This window comes from Somniosus microcephalus, chromosome 20, assembly GCF_052327205.1.
Source record: "Somniosus microcephalus isolate GS21.2 chromosome 20, FLI_Smic_1.0, whole genome shotgun sequence".
Taxonomy (NCBI): domain Eukaryota; kingdom Metazoa; phylum Chordata; class Chondrichthyes; order Squaliformes; family Somniosidae; genus Somniosus; species Somniosus microcephalus.
Window position 1 is genome coordinate 41,839,612 of NC_141006.1, and position 14,983 is coordinate 41,854,594.

Consider the following 14,983-nt stretch of genomic DNA (forward strand, 5'->3'; position numbering starts at 1 on the left):
ACAAGAGATATGTTTTCTTTCTGAAAATACTGTACTGTGTGATATTAGCATCTGAATGCATAAGCCTGAAATATCTTTATCTGTTACTATAACAGAGTCATTACCCCAATAAATAAATGCATTAACATGTTTGTATGTTAGTATCAGGCAGCTCAAAAACTTTTTTTGCTACGCTTATGTTTTGAAGCTTTTTCAACTGAAGGAATAAAAGGAATGTTTAGTTATAGCACTGCTCAAAACTACTCATACAATATAACCCACTACAGTGGGGGCATTACCACTTTGGAGTGCCGGTGGGTACAGGAAGTGCTAAAAATAAAAACAAAATTAAAGCACTGATAATAGAGAATGGGTTCCCAACAGGCTCCAATATGTCGGATGTGCACAGACACTGCACTCTAATCACTAGTGCCAAGGAATTTACATATTGCACAGCATTACAGGATATAAGAGGGACAAACAAGCACATCCCAGAAAGAAACATCTGTGAAAATCTAAACACATGGAGAAAAGATATAGCATGAGTGTTTGGGAATTAAATGAAAAAGGAATAATTTTATTACTTCAGTAAATTTCACTGTTTCACATCAGTTTGAGTATGCAATTTAGAGACATTCCCTTCATCAATATCTGACAAGACTTCAATTAGACAGCCAGTTTGATGCAAACTGCTCTAGCCGGAACATTGAAGTCGAGGTTTGCTTGCAGAAGCTGAACTGAATATAAGTTTTTAGAGCCGAATAGTACTTTTGTCATTCAAACTTGGATTACAAAGAACATGAAAACAAGTTCAAAATAAGAACATTACTAAACAATGAAAAGAAAATTCACCTATACAAACGTCACTAGGAATGTTATATCATAAGTTTTCAAACTGGGGTCCGTGAAATCTAAGTACATTGTCTGTAATGATGTGGGGCGGAACTTTCAACTTTGGCGGGGACATAAAACTGGTAGTTTCAGATCAATAGAAAGGAAAATTGGGCTGGGTGTATAATAGCCAACTGATCTGATACTACCAGTTCCACGCCCCTTCGAAGTTGTAAGTACCGCCCATTGTCTTTTGGAAATTAGGAAAGAAGGAGCCAGGAATGAACATAAGAACATAAGAATTAGGAGCATATGGCCCTTCGAGCCTGCTCCGCCATTCAATATGATCATGGCTGATCTTCGACCTCAATGCCGCTTTTCCGCCCAATCCCCATATCCCTTGATTCCCCTAGAGTCCAAAAATCTATCGATCTCAGTCTTGAATATACTCAATGACTCAGCTTCCACAGCCCTTTGGGATAGAGAATTCCAAAGATTCACAACCCTCTGAGTGAAGAAATTCCTCCTCATTTCAGTCTTAAATGCTGATCCCCTTATCCTGAGACGATGCCCCCTAGTTCTAGACTCTCCAGCCTGGGGAAACAATCTCTCAGCATCTACCCTGTCAACCCCCCTCAGAATCTTATATGTTTCAATGAGATCACGTCCCATTCTTCTAAACTCCAGGCCCAATCTACTCAATCTCGCCTCATAAGACAACCCTCTCATCCCAGGGATCAATCTAGTGAACCTTCATTGCATCACCTCTAAGGCATGTATGTCCTTTCTCAGACAAGGAGACCAAAACTGTGCACAATACTGCAGGTGTGGTCTCAGCAAAGCCCTGTATAATTGTAGTAAGACATCCTTACTCTTATACTCCAACCCCCTTTCAATAAAGACCAACATGCCATTTGCCTTCCTTATTGCTTGCTGTACCTACATGCTAACTTTTTGTGTTTCCTGTACGAGGACACCTAAATCTCTTTGAACACCAACATTTAATAGTTTCTCAGCCTTTAAAAAATATTCTGTTTTTCTATTCCTACCAAAGTGAATAGCCTCACATTTCCTCACATTATCACAGAAACCCCACAAGGCAGATAGAGGCCATTTCGGCCCATCGAGCCTGCACCAACACATATCCCACCCGATCCCTGTAACCCCTACACCAACACGTATCCCACCCTATCCCCGTAACCCCATGTATTTAATCCCCCTAACACTAAGGGTCAATTTATCAGAGCCAATCAACCTAACCCGCACATCTTTGGACTGTGGGAGGAAACCGGAGCACCCGGAGGAAACCCACGCAAACACGGGGAGAATGTGCAAATGCCACACAGACAGTCACCCGAGGCCGGATTCAAACCCGGGTCCCTGGCGCTGTGAGGCAACAGTGCTAACCACTACGCCACCGTGCTGCCCTTGTGAAATTTATTAGAGTTTTTTGAGGATGTAACTAGCAGGGTAGATAAAGGGGAACCAGTGGATGTAGTATATTTGGATTTACAAAAGGCATTCAATGAGGTGCCACATAAAAGGTTGCTATGCAAGATAAGGGCTCATGGAGTTGGGGGTGATATATTAGCATAGATACTCCATCTGCCACCTTATTGCCCACGCGCTTAACCTGTCTATATCCCTTTTCAGGCTCTTTGTGTCCTCCTCACAGCTTACTTTCCCACCTAGCTTTGTATCGTCAGCAAACTTAGATACATTGCACTCGGTCCTTCATCTAAGTCATTAATATAGATTGTAAATAGCTGAAGCCCAAGCACTGATCCTTGCGGCAATCCACTAGTTACAGCCCGCCAATCAGAAAATGGCCCGTTTATCCCTACTCTCTGTTTTCTGTCTGTTAACCAATCCTCTATCTATGCTAATATATCACCCCCAACTCCATGAGCCCTTATCTTGCATAGCAACCTTTTATGTGGCACCTCATTGAATGCCTTTTGTAAATCCAAATATACTACATCCACTGGTTCCCCTTTATCTACCCTGCTAGTTACATCCTCAAAAAACTCTAATAAATTTGTTAAACATGATTTCTCTTTCATAAAACCATGTTGACCCTGCCTAATCATATTATGATTTGCTAAGTGCTCCATTACCACTTCCTTAATAATGGATTCCAGCATTTTCCCGACGACTCTAATCAGGCTAACTGGCCTGTAGTTCCCTGTTTTCTCTCTCCCTCCTTTCTTGAATAGCGGTGTCACATTTTCTACCTTCCAATCTGTTGGGACCGTTCCAGAATCTAGGGAATTTTGGAAGATCACAACCAATACACCCAGCATCTCTGCAGCCACCTCTTTTAGAACTCTTTTAGAATGTGTAGCTATTTGCAGGGGTGGGAGGGGCAGGGTGGGTCCCCACACAGAAAATAAGTTTAAATTAGATAGAGAGGAGGAATATACTCGTTTCTAAACAAAACTATAATATTTGAAATGTATGTTTGGGGAAGAAATATCTAAAATTACATTGGAAGAGAAGATGTTCAATGATGGGATCTGTAACGTTTGCTGCTTAGTTCACTTTAGTGCCCCAATTCCTCGGTGCATACTAGCGGTACTCCCGGGAGGCAGCTCCCCTGCCAGAAACCCATTAGTAATTTGGGTGTGCACCACATGACTTTCTAACCATTCAAATGAATGGTCAGAAAATCATGCACCTTGCTCGCCCAATTTTCAAATAACAGACCACTCGCAGGCAAGGCTCCCCACCAGAAGCATAAAGCTAGAAAATGACCCCTACCATGTAACTATAGCAGACATTTTCTGTTAAAAAATTCTGAACAGTTAGGCCTAGAAATTCATTGTGGGGCGCCCAGCTCGCCTGGGTGCCGGAATTACCGCTGCGCGCGGATCCACTTGCGCAAGCGGGATATTCAGTGTCAGCGCACCAAGTGGAAGGCGGCCGCTAAACAGGGGTTTCGGCGCCCCGCTTGGGCGCTGAAACTGATTATCGGCGCGCTAGTGGCCGCAGCGCCACCCGCAGCGGAGCGGCAGGCTGCGGTACTGCAGGCCTTCCTCCCTCTCTTAAGGGGGAGGTGCCTGCAGCAGCCGGAGCCCCGATCGCGAGTGCCGGCAAAAGAGCCCGGCAGAACGGAGAAGTGCCGGGCTCCCGGAAACCAGCCGGCAATGCCGCGGTGGGGGGTGGTGGTGGAGGAGGCTGGGGAAGGAGGTGCGGGCAGGCGGCCGCCGAAAAAGCGGCCGGCCGCACCTCCACTTTAATTACCGCCACTACCGCCACAGGTAGGCCCGGTGTACCGGTCGCTGTTTGCGGCCGGCGCTGAAGAGGCGGGCGCGACTTAATATGGCGTTCTTCGCGGAAACGGGGCGCTGCGCACACCGATGACGTCATCGGTGGCGGCGCAGCGCTACAGCCTAACGCCGCCATTAGCGCACCGCTGAATTTCGCCTGAATTTTGCAGACTGGCGCAAAAGCCCTCTTTGGGCGCAAACTGGTGGCGCAGGCCACTGAATTTCTAGGCCTTAGTTTATCAACTGATTTTTGGAATTTGTTGAATATTGATAGATAACAGCCAATTATCTAGATTAAAAATTCTTTGTGAAATCCAATTAATTAGTCAGTAATTCTAGCCAACAGCAAACTTGTCATTGAACATTGACTTTAAGCAGATGGAGTCAGTTAGTTATTAAATGCTATTGTTATACTATCACATGGCGCTGGACTTACGCATGTATATGAGTATAAATCTGGCATCAAACTGTGGTTCAACAATAGGTTAGAGATAGGCAAAATGGTTCCCATACTGCATTTCCTGTCAGAACCCTTCTCTCCCCAGCAAAAAGGAAATGCTTTCTTAATATGCTTTTCCCCCTTTGTTTCTGTTGCATTTGGCAGACTTTTATGTATCTTTAGATTTCGGCTGTATCTGTGGATGAGATACTATTGTGAGACAGTGGTGACACAATACCTTCTAATTAAAGCCTCCCTATAGATTTAGATCTCTATCACACTGTAAAAGAAGCAGAGCTTCATCGTGCCTCAAACATGAAATTTTCTGTATAATTTTTATATGATTTTAGATGGACAGAGTAATGTAGATTACAAATTGGTTTTAGCCTTGAATACGTGCAATGTGATATCAAAAAATAAGTGCCAGCTGTAAGATGATGGGGGGAGTTTTGCCGGCACTCAGGGGGTAGGTTTGGAGGCGGGACCAGTGGCAAAATGGCAAAGATTGACAGGGGGTCCTGAACCCGCTGTCAAGCCACCTCCAAACAATCTTTCCGGGTGTCAGGTCCCCGATTTGCGCATGGACCCGACACCTAGCGGCGGGAAGAGGATTATAGGCACTTAACTGGTTGTTAACAGGCAGTTAAGAGGCTTTTTGCAATTTTGACAGGTCTACTGCGGGCTTCCCGACATCTAGACACCACACCAGGGTAAGTGTGGTGTGCTGTGGGTCTACTGTAATGTTTCTTCATTGATGACAGCTGCAGAAGTGGTGTGAAGGATCCAATGGTACACTAGTGAGTTTCAGAGGTAAGAGATTGTTGGGGAAATCATTTTATGTATTTAGACTTTTCTGTAGGTAACAAGTTTTGAAGTGTTTGTGTAGTCCCACCTCATTGGGAGAACTTCTCTCACCAGTGACAGATCGCTTCTATAACCTCACCTGCAATTGCCATCTGTTCTAGCCTAAGGAGGGAGTCATTGGAGAGCCTGGGTGAAAGGGCTCACCTTTGTACAGTGATTGTCAGTGTTTGCAGCACCTCAATGCTGTCAAACACTGAAAACTCACCTGTCAAAAAAAATTGTGTGTGGCTCCTTTAAGAAAACTGGCAGATGATGCATCATCAACTGACGTCATCTGACACCGGCTTTCTCTTAATTGTCCGGAAAGCCCGCAGGGTGGGCTTAAGAAGGCCAATTGACGCAAAATAGCGTCTGTGCGTCGGACGTCGTTAGGGGCGGGATCGGAACCCGGAAGGCAGCTGTCCCGCCCCCAAGCCGCATTGAAAGGTAAAATCCAGCCCGAAGTATCTGTACTAAGTTTAAATCACCATAAAAAACCTGAGAGAATATTGAGTTATGTATCCTCATCAATTTAATATACATCTGTGTCTTTCCTCACCTCCCCCACTTAATGCACACAACACTCCTGGTGAGAGTTGATAGGTTAAATTGGGAGAGGGAGGCGGAAGAAAATCAGAAAAAGATAATTGGTCAGGAAGGTCTATCTGAAAGATCACACACTTATATTAGGGATTATTCCCTTCCTATACAGTTGGCCACAGAATAAATCTGCCTTTTATATATCACTAATAGATTTGCTAACTATTAAGGGAAGATTTTTATGAACTAGGATGCAACTTCCTATTGCCAGCTCTGAGATCAACTGAACATGTCGCCAAGCAACGGTATTCTAGGTCATTGTTCGACTCCTGCTTTATGGGTTTATGAAAAGGAGAACAAGCATACAGCTGCTGGATATGTGACTGGAAATTGTTTCTCGAATAATGGTAAGAATACAGCCTAGTATCAATTTCTCACAACACAAGTTAAAGAGATGGCAACTCATATTAACTACCTAAAAGGTAGGAACTCTGATCTTAAACATATTTGAACCAGAGTAAACAGATGAAGACAAAGATGGTGGATTTGAGCAAAAAGAATAATGATCTCATGACTGGGGCAGAAAATAGAAATTTAAGAAACTAGAATTCAGGGAGTAAAAAAAGTAAAGGAGAACATTGGAAACACTTCTCTGCTTCTCTTTGTGTGAGGTGTCTTCCAGATACTAAAGCCCCGATTATAACCTAATCTCCCCAGCAGGAATGGGGCGGGTTCAAGGTGGACACTCGTTTTACACCCCACCCGATTTCATGCTCCATTGATGTTCCTGCCAAGTGGATTAAGTTAAAATTAGGACTCAGAATTGAGTTCTTCAGCTCTGCCACAAATGAGTTGTTGGGAGTAGTGTTGATATTCAAGTATGCAGCAGGATGATCATATTGTAACAACAGCAACAGCTTCCATTCCAGTAAAAAAAATGTATAAAGCGCCTTTTCATTCACCTTTACATATGAAAGAGGAGCATTCTTTAGAGTCATTGGTGGTCAGAGAAAGCAGAGGTTGAGTTTAAGGAAAAGTTTAGAGAACTCAGACAGTGAACTCAGGTTCATGCATCCTGTGTTGAAAACAAATCAATCCTGCTTCAAATTATAGGGGGAAAGATTTGTGTACTCGAGTTAACGGCCACTGAAAATGGCCACAGCTAGGGGTTGGCGATGTGCAGCGCAGCGCTAACTTGCCATGCAAAGTCCTCCTGGTGACGTTAATGGAGGCCTCCGACCCGAAGTTCCCGTCCGCAGTCGGCATTGCCTTTGGGAGCGAGGCTATGGAGTTCGCGAGGCATTGTGGGCCGTTAAAGGGGCTATGAATTAAAGGGGCAATGCATTCAGAACTAATAAAAATTTAATTGCAGTGAAAAAAGTGAAACTGCCTTTCAATAAAAAATAAGTCCCAAATGGGATTCTTCAGCACTTAAAGCTGAATTCCCTTCCAAACCGGAAAAACATGGGAAAAGTGCTTCAGCACTCCAGCTTTGTGCAGTGAGTCAACACTGCAAGAGAGGTCCTCTACGCACAGGGGCCAGGAGGCCCTTCAGAAAGAATGATGTAGGACCACATCACCGAGGCTGTCACTGCAAGCAGTGTCGCCCCCACCACCTGACTCCAGTGCCCAAAGAAGCTTCATTGCTTCAGACCACTGGTCATGGGGTCAGTGAATGCATCTTCAAAAGCCATCTCCCACCAATTGCCTCACAAACTTCTCAATGCTCCCCCCCGCCAGTCACTCACCTACCAGCAATCTGTACCAATTACGAGGCACAGCTCCCATTCCTAGCCTCACCTCACCTCGCCCCCTTGGAGGAGACAGTGTAGGCCATTCTTGCCAGGAGCATGGCTGAACCCTTGCCCAGCAGCGGAGCTGAAAGGATACAAGACGCTGGTATCCTCATATGTTATCCTCCTTCTCGCATGCATCTCTTGCTTTTCCGCTCTCCCCTCACCACAACTCCACCCTTGTGCCTTCCTCATTTCACACACCCAAGAAATGTAGCCTGTCCAGCTAGTGGTTGACCAAGAAGAGGCAGAGGAGAGTGAAGAAGAAGATGATTGATTTGACACTCCCAGCCACCAGCTCCTCAAGGTCGACCAGCAAGGCCATTTGCAGTGTCCCCCACTGAAAGTCAGCAGCCTTCCACCAGCCATGCTGCAGCCACTGGGGTAGCACTGCATGGCATCAGTAGAATAGGCAATGGCACACAAAAGACAGTCTCTAAGGGAATGCATAAGGATGATGAGTTGATTTCTTGATGTCATATTGGATGGATGGATGTATAAAGTTGGATTGGAAAGTTTGCTTTGTGGTGGCTTTTATTTCAGCATTGTGGCCAAGAAGACATTGTGATGGTCAGTAACAGATGGAAGGTAAGGTGTGGGACTAATGTTGAAAGTGGAATTGGGGTTGTGGTCACGGGGACCGCAGGCAGATGATTTCATCCCAGATATCCCGGCCACAAAGGGGTTGATGGGATGCATCCTTCCATCTGCTTCCTCCTCTTCTGCTTCCTCCTCTTCTGTGTCTTCCTCTTCGCTCTGCGAGCGGATGCTGTAAACCTGAAATGATAGCGTAAAATGCTGGAAATACTCAGCTAGTCAGGCAGCATCTCGACCTGAGACGTGAACTCTAGTTCTCTCTCCACTGATGTTATCTGACCTGTTAGTATTTGCAGCATTTCTGTTTTCTCAGGGGACTTCCTTTACCATCCAAGGCCTTGCAAGCATCCAGCAGCACTCCGTACACACTTAAAAACTTTTAACATCTATTGCAGCAAGCCACTACTTCAATGAAATTTAAAAAAAACAGTCCAAAAGCTTAAATGCAAACTTACTTGAAAGATGTGTGTGCTTGCCATAGAGGGAGTGCAATGAAGGTTCACAAGATTGATTCCTGGGATGGCGGGACTGTCGTATGAGAAGAGATTGAGTAAGCTAGGCCTGTATTCTCTTGAATTCAGAAGAATGAGAGGGGATCTCATTGAAGCATACAAAATTATTACAGGGCTTGATAGGGTGGGTGCTGGGAGAATGATTTCTTTGGCTGGGGAGTCTAGAACCACGGGCCACAGCCTTAGGATAAAGGGTAGGCCATTCAGGACTGAGATGAGAAGCAATTTCTTCACACAGAAGGTGGTGAATCTTTGGAATTCTCTACCCCAGAGGGCTTTGGAGGCTCGGTCATTGGGTATATTCAAAACAGAAGTCGATAGATTTCTGACTAGTAAAGGCATCAAGGGATATGGCGATAGGGCCGGTAAATGGAGTTGAGGCAGCAGGTCAGCCATGACCTCATTGAATGGCGGAGCAGGCTCGACGGGCCGAATGGCCGACTCCTGCTCCTATTTCTTATGTGTGTCCCTTTAAGAGATGCTGACAGCGTCTCTGTCAGACTGTTTACTCGCTGTGTTTCCCTGGTGTGGTTGTGACCCAACGCTGAGCTCAGTGCTAGGGTTGAAGTTGGCCGTGGTGACGTTAAGAATCCGCCATTTTTTTGCAGGGCGCTAATACTTACCAGCAGCGCTATGGGGATGTCGAACACGGAGGACGCCGCAGGACCCGCCACTAGCTGGCAATGCTCTTTTGCCATTTTTTGACGGTAAAGGGTGGCGTAAAGCCCCTGAGTTTTTCACCCATAAAATTTGATCATATCTTTTTGTATGGAATTTCAGCTAGGGAAAAGTTGGCAAGTTTAAACTAGTTTCTGATAATAATCTGAGGGCCTTACACATCAATGGCAACAGAAATTGTCACCTGGCTGTGAAAACTTGATTCATCCCCATGGTTTTTGAAACTATTGCTAATTAAATTGTGTATCCTGTGGCAAGGCAGAACTCTGTGAGTGGAAAGGCTTGCTTATAAAGCTCATGTAAAGGACTTTTAAAAAACAAGGATCTCTAAACTACTTGTTGTGTTGGAAGTAAAACAGTTTCATGTGTTAGTGGAAGTTAAGTACTGTCCAACTATTCTCCTTTACTGATTTAACATGCTTTGGTTTATATTGTTTTCTTGTAATAAACAATTCGGCCAGGATTTTCCTTGCATGGGCAGGTCCGGGGCGGGCAATGTCGGTGGCGGGTCACGGTCCCACTGCTGGCTCCATCCCACTGTCCAAAATGAATTATGTTGATAGGGCTTGTTAAGCCCGCCCAGCGCGTTTCCCAGCCCAATTATAGGAAGCGGGTCTGGTGACATCATTCATGACACGTCATCAGCCGGTTTCCTTAAAGGGACCATGGCCAACTTTCTTTTCATGTTTGCGCTGTCAGTGTTCTACAACATTGAGGTGCTGCAAACACTGACAATCACTGCACAAAGACAGAAGGCTGCACCCAGGTTCTCCCGTGACTCCCTCCATATGGAGGGAGTCAGCGCACGCAGGGAGGTCCTCTTCCCTTCCAATGGGCGGTAGAGACTTTCCCAGGAGACCAACACAGCCTGGTTGGAGATTGCAGAGGAGGGCACAAGCAGGGATGTGGTCAGGAGGACCTGGGTGCAGTGGCACAAACGTTTCAATTATCACATTAGATCACAAAACGTTAGTACAAAGCCACACTCAACCTCATCCTGCTGTGCCTCTCATCACATCCCCATCACTCTGTCTTCCCTACCCTACTCCTGCATATCCTTAAACCAGCTTACCTTGCACCTCCACCCATCCCTCTCTATCTGCATTAACACATCCCCATACCACTAGCCACCCTTCACACTCACCCTCATCCTAATGCAATCATACCAACTAACAACACACAAGGGTAGGCACTTGGGTGTTTTATCCAATGTTTATGTAAAGTTTGTATTAATGTGCTGTCAAACATTTAAATCTTTATTTTCAACACTTGGACAGATTTGTGTGCACCTTTGGAAGTGGCTTAGTGAGTTGCAGTAGCCCCACAATGGTGATGAGTGTGAAAGGAATGGCTTGGGCATTGTAAAGATGCTTTATGGTGTTGGTGTGGGGTGGAGCCAACCTGGCGCATTATGGGCAGCCAGGGTGTACAGCGTCAAGTGATATAAATCTGGCCACGATGAGGCCATCCCTGGCCTCTCGGGCAGCAATGTGCTCGGGTGCTGATGTCCTCTGTCCCCTGGTGGTTACGGAGAAGGTTGGTGTTGTTGTTGGTGCTGCTGGAGTTGGGGCTCATTTTGGTCTGATTCTGAGGACCAAGGTGAGACAGTATAAAGGGCACCCATGCCAATGGAATAGGTGGCAGGTGAAGTATAGATGACAGAAGCGATCTGTCAATGGTGAGAGAGGTAATGAGGTGAGACTGAATGGAGACTTTGGTGGAAACACTTGCAGCCTGCTGATTCTGTTCTGGAAATGCAGTGAGGAGCAGCTTGTGGCTGATGAAAGTGATCTCTGTCAGGTGGGAGCTTTTACTGTACATTGGAAGCTTGACAGATGTGTTAACCGAACAGCGTGGTTCCCGTGGCCATGAAGTTCATAAGTTAAAAAATCATGTTAAGGGTCTGTTAAGTAGATTATAATGAGCTTAATTGGGTCACCCGCCACTGCCTGTTGGGTCTGCTCAGCGCTGACAGACGTGCCATTGGAAAAGGCGCGTTGTGGCGAGAACCCGCTGTAAAAAAAAACACTTTCCCACCCGACCCGCCACCAAACCTGCCCATTGACACCCCAGAAAATTCAGCCATTCATAACTGCTGGACTAGCACCAGAAATGACCATTAAAGCTGTCGGGCTGTCAAAAAAAACCAATTAATGGGCCAGAAATTCCAGGCCAGAAGCGTGAGTGCGCTTGGGGTACTCACGCTTCTGGCCGTTGGAAATGCCGGCGTTCAGCAGGAACAGCGCATGCGGGGAACGCCGGCATTTCCAGACCTCGAGCACGTGCGACTGCACAGGCAGCGCTTGCGCAGTGAACTTCGTGGATTTCATTCATGAAATCCGTGAGGGTAAGTCCTCAGAACTTACACTGAAAAAAAGCAAGTGTAAAGTGGTTCATTGGCTGCGGAGGAAGATATATTTTATCGTGGAGCTTTTGAAATGCAATATTTTTGTTTGGGAAAGGGAGGGAAGTTATTTTAAGAAATTTTAAGTAAGTTTTAAAGTTAAAATTTTTTTTTTTTTAAAGGGTTTTCAGAACGGTAGGTAGAAGGAGCAATTGTGGCTGTGTGAATGGAATGTGAGAATGAGTTATGTATGTATGTCCACATATATTCCTTTACGTATATGTATGTATGTTTTATATTCCTTTACTATGAATATATGTTTTTAATTATGATTTTCCAATAAGTTACTTTCTCTGAAAGTCATAATTAAATAATACATTCATACACATAAGTAAAGGAATATATACATAACACGCAAAGGAATATATACAGACATACATACTTTCAGAAGCTCCACGATAAGAAATATCTTCCTCCGCAGCCTCTGTAGCAACTGTACCCATGCTTTTTTCATGTGTAAGTTGTAATGACTGGACCTCACTGAAAGCATTAATGAAAGCGGCGAATTATACTGCGCATGCGCTGCATGTGCAGTCGCACGCGTTCTGCCTCTGAACCCCTTCGTTCAGAGGACAGGAAATGCCGGTTTTCCCCACATGCACAGTGCATGCTGAAAACTGGCATTTCATCCGGCCAGATGCGTAAGTACCCCGACCGTACTAGCGCATTTGGAAGGGAATTATTGGGCCAACATTTTACATGTCAATAAAATAAAAAATTTAACACTTGCACCACTTGCCCCCTCGCACCTGCGACTGAGGGTCCAAGGAGGTGCATTGCGCAAGAGGTCATCATCGGACGTATCCTCACACTGTTCCCTTTGGGGAACTGTATGAAGTGGTGGAAGGATTTATGGCCGTGATTAACGCTCATTCCGTGACCGTAACCATCTTTGAACCAGCCATTAGGGTGGTTAGTCCTATGGCGGGAGGGTTTTACGGGCTCCCACAACCCATCTGAGGGGGAGGGGGGGGGGGCGGCCACCAACACCCACGGACGCAAGTATCCCGCTGGATGTCCACCCAGAATTTAAAGTTGGAGCTCCGACTCCACTTGCCGGGACTGTCTGGAGTGGGGTTCAAAACCCTACTCCTTCTGGCCCAGCGGCGGGGATGCTTACTGCTACGCAAAAGGCCCACTCCGCACAAAAGGTGACACCCATACGTTTCCTGCGCCTTTTCCCTCCCCGTGACTGGAGCCCTATGCTGCCATTTCACGTTGCTAATCGGATTGGGCCTTTGTCATAGCGGTAGGATCCCTGCCGCTGGGCCAGATCAGGGTAGGGTTTCGAACCCCGCTCCAGACAGTCCCGGCAAGTGGAGTCGGAGCTCCGGCTCTAAATTCTGGGTTGACATCCAGTGGGATATTTGCGTCCGTGGGTGTGGGTGGCCCCCCCTCCTTGTATAGCTTGTGGGAGCCCGTAAAACCCTCCCGCCATAGGACTAACCGCCCTAATGGCTGGTTCAAAGATGGTTACGGTCACGGAATGAGCGTTAATCACGGCCATAAATCCTTCCACCACTTCATACAGTTCCCCAAAGGGAACAGTGTGAAGACACGTATGACGACGACATTGCTAAATAAATAAATGGAATTAAAAAAATTCTTTTAGGGCTTTTAAAAGTCTTTAAATTGCTTTAATTCTCTTTAAAACTACTTCAGATTACTCAAAATAATGTAAACATTTTAAAAAGTTTATAAAAGTTACCAAAATCTTCAAAAAACTTCCAAAAACCTATTTAAACTGCTGCTTTGCATGTAAAAAAGCAAAGCAGCTTGACAGAAACATTGGGGGCGTGCCCAGTGAAACTGAGACCTCAAGGGGCGTGTCTCACTTACACTGCACGCTCCTGGGTCCGCGCTGGCTGCGCTCCTGGGTGGCGTGACGTCATACGCTGCCCGGGATTCTTGCTTAAGTTTCTGGAAGTGCAGGCGTCCCTGGAGCTGATCGGCAGGAGCGCGGGGTAAGTGCAAATACGGGGCTTGCACGCGCTGCAAGCCCCGTTCTGGAATTTCTGGCCCAATGTCTTTCAGAGAAGGGAACCTGCCAACTCAATCTGGCCTGGGCGAGATGTGACGCACTATGTGGTTGACTCTTAATGCCATCAGGGCAACCAGGGATAGGCAGCCAATAATGTCTTGCCCATTGTAATGTATATACCTTTAAGGGGGGAACTATCTTTTACAGCTCATGTATACTGCAGTACCGGCAGTGATCACACCTGTATATAGCACTGAGTAATAATCTGTACAGATCAGTTCCCGTGTGAGCCACGTTGAGTAAACACCTGTTGTACCATTCTCCTGCAGTCTGTGTCTTATTATACACGGATACAACATTGGCGACAAGGCAAGTTCGAACCTACCTGCAACTCTGCATCACCTCCCGGGGATTCGTTCCTGGAGATCAGTGGATTGGAGGTCAAGGCCAGAGACTCGGGCGTCGACCACGGGCAACCGCCAGTCATCCAGCAGAGACTCGAGAATTGCGGGGGAGGCTGTCGAGAGCCAGGCTTGGCTTTCCAGTCGAGGTAGTCCAGCGAAACGGGCTGGCAACAGGTAGTGCGCAGACGCTTCCCGGACAGCGGCGGGCTAGAGAACGACCGAGCGGCACAGCAAAGGGCCGAGCAGCGTTGACGGGGGAGAGAGAGAGAGGGCAGAGTGCAGAGGGTGCAGCCGGTGTTCAGGGGCCAAGCAGCATCGAAGAGAGGGAGAGAGAGACGCGCAGAAACCTGCGAGGCGCCGCCATTGCCACGAGGACCGCCGAGAGCGGCATTGGCAGCAGCGCAGGAGAAGCGCGCGAAACCTACAGGGCGCCGCCATTGCCACAAGAACCGCCGGGAGCGGCGTTGGCAGCAGCGGGGGAGGAAGGAAAGCGCGGGAGATGCCATTTTAAGCCATTGGGAGACGCCATTTTAAACCACACCCAAAATGTCGAAGAGTGGCAGTATCACCGCGTTTGACAATGAAGTCGAAGATTGGACTACATATGTCGAACGAATAGAGGTATACTGCAAGGCAAATGAGGTGTCAGATGACAAGAAAGCGTCGGTATTGTTAAATTTAATGGGTGCAAAGATGTATGGGTTATTACGAAA

The 14,983-nt window shown here is 46.4% G+C and overlaps 1 protein-coding gene across 1 annotated transcript in view; it reads right to left on the bottom strand.

The window, feature by feature from the left end:
• The window catches only part of rhbdl2 (rhomboid, veinlet-like 2 (Drosophila)), a 90,516-nt gene that overhangs the window by 16,237 nt on the left and 59,296 nt on the right, over nucleotides 1-14,983 (bottom strand). The window lies entirely within an intron of this gene.